Source organism: Lathyrus oleraceus, chromosome 4 (genome assembly GCF_024323335.1).
Source record: "Lathyrus oleraceus cultivar Zhongwan6 chromosome 4, CAAS_Psat_ZW6_1.0, whole genome shotgun sequence".
Lineage (NCBI taxonomy): Eukaryota > Viridiplantae > Streptophyta > Magnoliopsida > Fabales > Fabaceae > Lathyrus > Lathyrus oleraceus.
The window spans coordinates 238,889,156-238,897,771 of NC_066582.1; the positions used below are offsets into that span (position 1 = coordinate 238,889,156).

At 39.5% G+C, this 8,616-nt stretch overlaps 1 non-coding gene across 1 annotated transcript; it reads right to left on the reverse strand.

The window, feature by feature from the left end:
- Nucleotides 1-746: 746 nt before the first annotated feature.
- LOC127077249 (small nucleolar RNA R71) lies at nt 747-853 on the reverse strand. Its single transcript, XR_007787127.1, has one exon. It is a non-coding gene; the product is annotated as a small nucleolar RNA R71 (small nucleolar RNA).
- Between the last annotated feature and the right edge of the window lie 7,763 nt (nt 854-8,616).

An 8,616-nucleotide genomic window follows, 5' to 3' on the forward strand; every position in this document is an offset into this window, starting at 1 on the left:
TTCATAAGTCCCTGTGGGATCGATATCTTTTATTACTACGCGATTAGACCGTGCACTTGCAGTTAATACCCCAATAGACTCATAAAGTCGCGATCAAGTTTTTGACGCCGTTGCCGGGGACTTTTATTTAGTCGATATCGTAACTCTTCCGTTACGCTGTAGAGACTAAGGCAATTTTTATTTCTTGTTTTTCGTTGATTTGTATGCCACACACTCGCTCACAAGGCGAACCGTATTACTTACGAATCAACGACGTTGAACGATATCTCCGAGTCTTACGACGAATTCGGGAGTATCGTACTGCAAACAATCTTCCTCCAATCGAAATTGTTGATCTTAAAAATCTTCTTCCTTCGCCGATACCCGAGATGGCAGAACCAGCTCGTGCTCTTCGAGATTACGCTGCTCCATCGCAAGATGAGCCACATTCGAGTATTGCTCCACCCGCAATCGAAGCAAACAACTTCGAACTTAAACCTTCACTGTTACAAGCCGTACAACAGAATCAATTCTCTGGAAATCCTACCGAGGATCCAAACCTTCATTTATCCGTATTTGTTCAATACGCTGATACTGTTAAAGCTAATGGTGTCACTTTGGAGGCAATTCGACTTCGTCTTTTTCCTTTCTCGTTAAGAGATAAAGCTAGAAGATGGCTTCAGTCTCTTCCTTCTAACTCAGTCACCACATGGAATGAGTTGAAGAAAGTCTTTCTTGCCCGATATTTTCCTCCAAGCAAAACAGCTATGCTAAGAGCCCAGATAAATGGATTTAAACAGAAAGATAACGAGTCTCTCTTCGAAGCATGGGAAAGATACAAAGACATGATGAGACTTTGTCCACACCATGGCTTAGAGGACTGGTTAGTAATTCATACCTTCTATAATGGTCTCTTGTACAACACAAGGTTGATAATAGACGCCGCCGCAGGTGGCGCGCTTATGGATAAACCTTACGCTGACGCTTATCAACTTATCGAAAGCATGGCCCAAAACCATTATCAGTGGGGAAGCGACCAAACAATGGTAGAAAAATCTCAAACGAAAACTGGCATGTACGAGATAAGTAGCCTTGATCATGTTAATGAAAAAGTGGATGCTCTTGCCCAGAAAATTGAGAGTTTAAATGTATCACCTCCAGCCGCCGTGGTTGCCGTGACTCAAAATTGCGAAGTCTGTGGAATCCAAGGTCACACTCCTACAGATTGTCAACTCCTAACAGGAATCCAAGCAGAGCAGGTGACTTATGCACAAGGAAATCCTTACTCGCATACCTATAACTCGAACTGGAAGAACCATCCTAATTTTTCATATAAGAGCAACAATGCCTTATACGCACCAGGACAAGCTCCAAATCAAGCCCCAGCTATACCACCTGGATATCAAAATCCGACCCCATCTACATCTAACAATAACGTTCCTAGGAAATCCAACTTGGAAATCATGATGGAGAACTTCATAGCTTCTCAACAGCAAACCAATAAAGATTTCTCAAACCAGAATGTACACACTAACGAACAGATTAAACAACTAGCAAGTAAAGTAGATGCCTTGGCTACCCATAACAAAATGCTGGAAACACAAATCTCACAAGTAGCTCAACAACAAACGCCTACTGCTGCCCCAACTGGTACATTTCCTAGACAACCCCAACCTAACCCACGCTCATGCAATTATATTAAGAAGTGGAACAGAGGTAGAAGGACCATCTGATCCAAGAATTGAAAACCAAAACTCTAAAAAGCCAACTGAAATGGAAGAAAGTAAACCTAAGGAAAAGGAAGAGAGTAATAAGGAAACCGTAGAAGAGAAAGAACCTTATGTACCTCCACTGCCTTACAAACCACCTATCCCTTATCCTCAGAGGCTAATTAAAACCAAAGACGCGGGCCAATTTAAAAAATTTGTTGACCTACTGAAACAATTAAACGTCACCATTCCTTTTACAGAAGCTATTACATAGATGCCCTCATATGCTAAGTTCTTAAAAGAAATTCTTTCTAATAAAAGGAAACTTGAAGATAGCGAAACCGTTACACTCACTGCTGAGTGCAGCGCGATAATCCAAAATATGCCTCCTAAACTTAAAGATCCTGGTAGTTTCTCTATACCCTGTCACATAGGAAAATTTGTCATAGACAAAGCTTTATGCGATTTAGGAGCCGGTATCAGTGTTATGCCCTTGTCCATATGCAAGAGACTTGAAATGGGAGAATTAAGACCAACTAAAATGTCTGTGCAACTAGCAGATCGTTCCGTTAGATATCCCGTAGGAATTCTTGAAAACGTTCCCGTGCGCATAGGTTAATTCTACATCCCAACCGATTTTATAATTATGGACATAAGAGAAGATGAAGTTACACCCATTATATTGGGAAGACCATTCTTAGCAACCGCCGGTGCTATCATAGATGTAAAACGAGGACGACTCACTTTCGAAGTAGGAGAAGAGAAAATTGAGTTCATTCTTTCCAAATTTTTGAAAGCACCTACAATAGATGACACATGTTACTTCATGGATATCATCGACGAATGCATAAAAGAAACAAAATTAGAAAATGACAAATCGTCTGACTATCGTGTAGAAGACAGACTGAACCATTGTTTAGCAATAACACCGGATCCTACGCAATGCCTTAAGAAACCAACCCTCGACTTGAAAACACTTCCCCAAAATCTGAGATATGAATTCCTAGACTCAGAACTTGAACGACCAGTGATAGTTAATGCAAACCTAGGAAAACTCGAAACCGAAAAACTCCTACATATCTTAAGAAAATATCCAACCGCACTAGGATACAACATCACCGATCTTAAAGGGATAAGTCCTTCTATTTGTATGCATCGCATCATGCTAGAAGAAGACTGTAAAACTTCTAGGGAACATCAGAGGAGATTAAACCCGATCCTGAGTGAGGTAGTGAAGAAGGAAGTAACGAAGTTATTAGAAGCAGGTATCATATATCCTATATCTGATAGCAAATGGGTTAGTCCTGTACACGTAGTACCAAAGAAAGGAGGTATAACAGTTATCAAAAATGAAAAAGGAGAAACTATAACCAAACGAATCGAATCGGGATGGAGAATGTGCATTGATTATAGAAAGCTAAACAAAGCAACCCGAAAAGATCATTTTCCTTTACCATTCATAGACCAGATGTTAGAACGATTAGCCAAACATTCTCATTTCTGCTATCTAGACGGTTACTCAGGCTTATTTCAAATACCAATTCATCCTGATGACCAAGAAAAGACAATGTTCACATGTCCTTTTGGTACCTTCGCTTATCGACGAATGTCGTTTGGCTTGTGCAATGCTCCTGCAACCTTCCAAAGGTGCATGATGGCAATATTCGCCGATTTTCTTGAAGACATCATGGAAGTCTTTATGGATGACTTTTCCGTATGCGGGCAAAGTTTCGAAGAATGTCTGGAAAACCTAGAAAGAGTTCTAGAGCGATGTGTAAAAGTAAACCTAATACTTAATTGGGAAAAATGTCACTTTATGGTACAAGAAGGAATTGTTTTGGGACACATTATATCAAATAAAGGAATTGAAGTAGACAAAGCCAAAATAGAAGTAATCGAAAACCTTCAACCTCCGAAAACGGTGAGAGAAGTACGAAGCTTCTTAGGACATGCCGGTTTTTATCGACGATTTATTAAAGATTTTTCTAAAATAACTAAGCCTCTAACCGGATTACTAATGAAAGATGCTGAATTCATCTTCGACAATAAATGTTTAGAAGCATTTCAAACGCTTAAACAAGCATTAATCTTCGCGCCCATAATGCAGACTCCGGATTGGAATGAACCATTCGAAATAATGTGTGACGCAAGTGACTACGCCGTAGGCGCTGTTTTAGGACAACGAAAGGATAAAAAACTTCACGTCATATATTATGCAAGTAGAACTCTAGATGAAGCACAAATGAATTACGCCACGACCGAGAAAGAACTTCTAGCAGTAGTATTTGCACTAGATAAATTTCGTTCTTACTTGGTCGGAGCTAAAATAATCGTTTACACTGACCACGCTGCCATTAAGTACCTCCTAACAAAAAAGGACGCTAAACCTAGACTCCTAAGGTGGATCTTGTTGTTATAAGAATTTGATTTGGAAATCAAAGATAAAAAAGGAACTGAAAACGTAGTGGCAGATCACCTTTCTAGACTAGAAAATCTGGAATTGGAAAGAACATCGATCAACGATGACTTCTCGTACGATAAACTTATAGCTAATTTGGAAGAAAATAGAGATGATGAACAAGTAGAGACCACCTTGGCTGTATGCGTTACACCATGGTACGCCGACTTTGTCAATTATTTAGCCGCCGGAATAGTTCCACTTGATTTATCCTACCAACAAAAGAAATGATTCTTCCATGACATAAAGCATTATTATTGGGACAACCCTTTACTTTTCAAAAGAGGCCCCAATGGTATTTTCCGTCGGTGTATACCTGAAGAAGAGATAGAAAGTATAATCCAACATTGTCATTCCGCCCCTTATGGTGGACACGCAAGTACATCCAAGACCTGCTCTAAAATCCTACAAGCCGATCTTTATTGGCCAACCATATGGAAGGATGTGCATGCTGCTGTCAAGAAATGTGATAGATGTCAACGCACAGGAAACATATCTAGACGTGACGAGATGCCACAAAAGGGCATTTTGGAAGTAGAGATTTTCGATGTGTGGGGAATAGATTTCATGGGACCTTTTCCACCTTCTTTCGGTAACAAGTACATACTCGTAGCAGTTGACTACGTACCAAAATGGATTGAAGCTATAGCTTCTCCAACAAACGACACACGAGTAGTAACTAGACTCTTTAAGAATATAATCTTTCCAAGATTTGGTGTCCCAAGAATAGTAGTCAGTGATGGTGGATCGCATTTCATATCTAAGATACTCGAAAAACTATTGTTTAAGTATGGTGTAAAACATCGAGTAGCGACACCTTACCATCCTCAAACCAGTGGACAAGTGGAAGTGTCTAATAGGGAAATTAAGCAGATATTGGAAAAAATAGTCGCCACGTCAAGAAAAGACTGGTCATCAAAATTACCCGAAGCTTTATGGGCATATCGAACTGCTTACAAAACTCCCATATGAACAACCCCATTTAGGCTTATTTATCGTAAATCTTGCCACCTCCCGGTAGAATTAGAACATAAGGCCTATTGGGCTATTAAAAATTTAAATTTAAACTATAAGGCCGCCGGTGAAAAGCGAATCCTTGATATAAACGAATTAGAGGAACTTAGACGAGACGCTTACAAAAATGCCAGAATCTACAAGGAAAGAACGAAAAAATGGCATGATAAGCGCATATCAAGGAAAACTTTCAAACAAGGCGACGTAGTCCTATTGTTTAACTCTAGACTTAAGTTATTCCCAGGAAAACTACGGTCTAGATGGTCAGGCCCTTTCCAAGTTACTAATGTTTTCCCTAATGGAGCTGTGGAAATTAAAGGCAAATCTATGGAAGCATTTATCGTAAATGGGCAGCGTCTGAAACATTATCACTATGATGAAAACAATGAAGACTCGCAAGTCCTGAAATTAAAGGTATTGTCTCCTAAACCTATAGATTAACATTTACTAGTTTTATGTCGAGCTTGCGACATTAAACAAAGCGCTTCGTGGGAGACCACCCACAAATTTTTACTATCTTTTCTTTGATTATTCTTTTGATTTTATTTAGTATTCATTCTTCATTTATTTTATTTTATAAAACTTTTCTTCTTTTCTTCTTTCGGCATCTGGCCAAATCCTGACTAAATTCTTGTTTTTCTTTTCTTTAGTTAACACTAACCTGATGGGACAAATTGATCGTATGGGTATCAAATTCAGAGGGAAAGCTCAGAAACAAAAGTTTGAAGAACTAGCAGAGAGAGAGATGCTACCTAGTTTCTATGCTGATGATTGGGCAATGACTGCGCTTGGACTAAGAGAGAGTGTCATGTATCTGCTGAGTCAAATAGGATGGGAAACCACTCCTATTCAAAGACAATTTGTCACTTACCGGAGGCTAACTCTAGAATTCCTTAGCTCCCTGATCTATCTACCCAGCCATGGAAAAGGAATAAGCAGAGGTTTCATTCAGTTCAGGATGTTCAATATGGAGTATCAATTTAACATTCAAGACTTTACTAACCTTTTAGGGTTTCCTACCTCTTTTGATACATTCACCATGAGCCAAGAAGACCTTTTTGAATATAGAGAACTTGAACATTTTTGGGGAAGTTTAACGGGAAATGACGACCCTGAGGAGCATGAGTTTCTTTCTAGGAACATACATAACCCAACCTTTCTTATTTCCATAAAATCCTAGCACACACTCTTTTTGGGAAGAAATCAAACATTACCACAGTTTCACGTGATGAACTATTCATCATATTGTGTGCTTCCCAGAACCGTCCAGTGAATGGTTCCACTTATATGTTGGCGAATTTTGACCGCCTTATTCAAGATGACCGAGCACCAATTCAAATAGGCGGATTGATAACCATGATTGGTAATGCTATCGGATTGCACCAGCCCATGCTTGACTTGAGCCCTTTTTGTGGCATTGCGCCTATGAGTATACCCTTCCTCTTCAACACTATGTTTATAGGAAACCTAGGACCTGAAGAGTTTGAATTAATAGTTAACAACCAAGTTCTTTGCCTATTCACCTTGCCTAGCCCGAGGACTAGTGTTCATAACCGAAACAATTGGCTCTACAATCTGAATGGAATACCTTCTCCTGTTAGATCTACTGAATCCATCCAAGACTATGAGATTTGTGACGACCAGATTCCTTATGCTGAATCTGACCCTCGGACACCATCTGGTTATTATGATATTGACTCTCCACCTCATCCTATCCCGACCGAAGAGTCGGCAATACCTGATCTTAGACATCATATGCCCGGAACTGATTATAACACCGCCATTCAAGCCTTGATGTCAGAACAAGAAGCCATCAGAAAAGAGCTAACTAATATGGGACATGAATTTCTGGGATACATGAGCAGTATGACAAATCAATTCCACGAGTTGCTAAACCGTGTTAACTCCTTTGCTCCTCCGGCCAAAGATCCTACAAGTGGCTAGAAGTTTTTAGTTAATTAGTTTTAGTTTTAGGGAATCTATAGTTTCATTTAACATTATTTTAATCTTAGTATTTGTTTTTTTTGCATGTTTGCTTTTATCTTCCAATGTTACATTATGGTTATTTTATGAAGCTATTGCATTATTGGTTTATTTTATTTTATTTTGTTCTATGCAATATCTACAATTATCAATAATGATATTTACTGTATGCTACTTACATAGCCTATTAAAAGAAAAAATATATTTACACTATGGTGTAATAGAGTAGCATGCATGGTATTTCTAAAATATATCTATAGCAAAATAAACTAAACATAAACAAAACAAAATAAAAACAATAAAATAATAAAAACATATTATGAAACACCCATGTAAGTGACCGTTGCAAGCTGACTGGTGTGATGAGCGTCACACAAGCCATCACGGTCGTCACGCAAGTGCATGTGACGCCCGTAACACCTTCCGTCACGAGCGTGACAACTCCAATATAGGTGAACGTTAGTGACCGTTGGGGGACACGACCGTTACACCTCACTTTTTCCCATTCATTCACCTTTACTCCATCCCAATCACATTCATCCACATTTATTTTCCTTTCACCCACTCATCTTCCAACTTCCAAAAACTTTCCCTATAAATACCTACACTCCATTTCTCCCTAAACCACACCATTCCAACAAACCACTCTATAAAAATACATTTTCACCCTCTTTCATTCTTTCAACCCACCTATCGATATGGCGGAAAACCAACAATTCAGAAATATCATCTTCCGATCCGAAGACGATAACTTCCAACGCGAGCAGTTCGAACGATTTCAACAACGAGGTGTCGTCTCTACCAGGTATCCTGATTTAAATTGTTTACAAGAATTAGGATTCCTTCAAGGTGTACAATGGATGCTTAGGCTTGCTGATTTAACCTTTCTTTGCACACACAATCAACCTACCTACCCATCACTCACCTTAGAATTTTTAAGTTCCTATTCTTACAACACTCCAACCGGTGAAGACGAGTACTTAACCGGTACCGCAACTTTCCGCATGTTCAACACCGAGTACTCACTATCCCAGGATCAGTTGAGTGCCATGCTACAGTTCCCTGTAGGAGACCAAGTCCACCCAAGAATCCCTCTGAACTCACAATGGCCCATAAACGCCTTCGACCTCTTTAGAAAAATATTCGGTGTGGAAACCGATAATTGGGATGCACTACTTGCTTCCCACATACACAACCCAACCATCCGGTATTTTATCCGCATTCTGCAAAACACCATTTTCGGTCGACCCAACAACAACAAAGTCAATGCCAAGGAATTATTCTTCCTTCACTGCGTCTTTGCAATGGATACAAAGGTAAACGCCGCTTCTTTCTTATTTCACCATATCCGCACCCTATGTGCTAGAGGCCGCCAACCTTTCGTGATTGGAGGATTAATAACCTCCATAGCACTTGGTTTGAATCTAGGGGACCGACTTCAAAATTTACAAGCTCTCCCACCCCTATTTATGG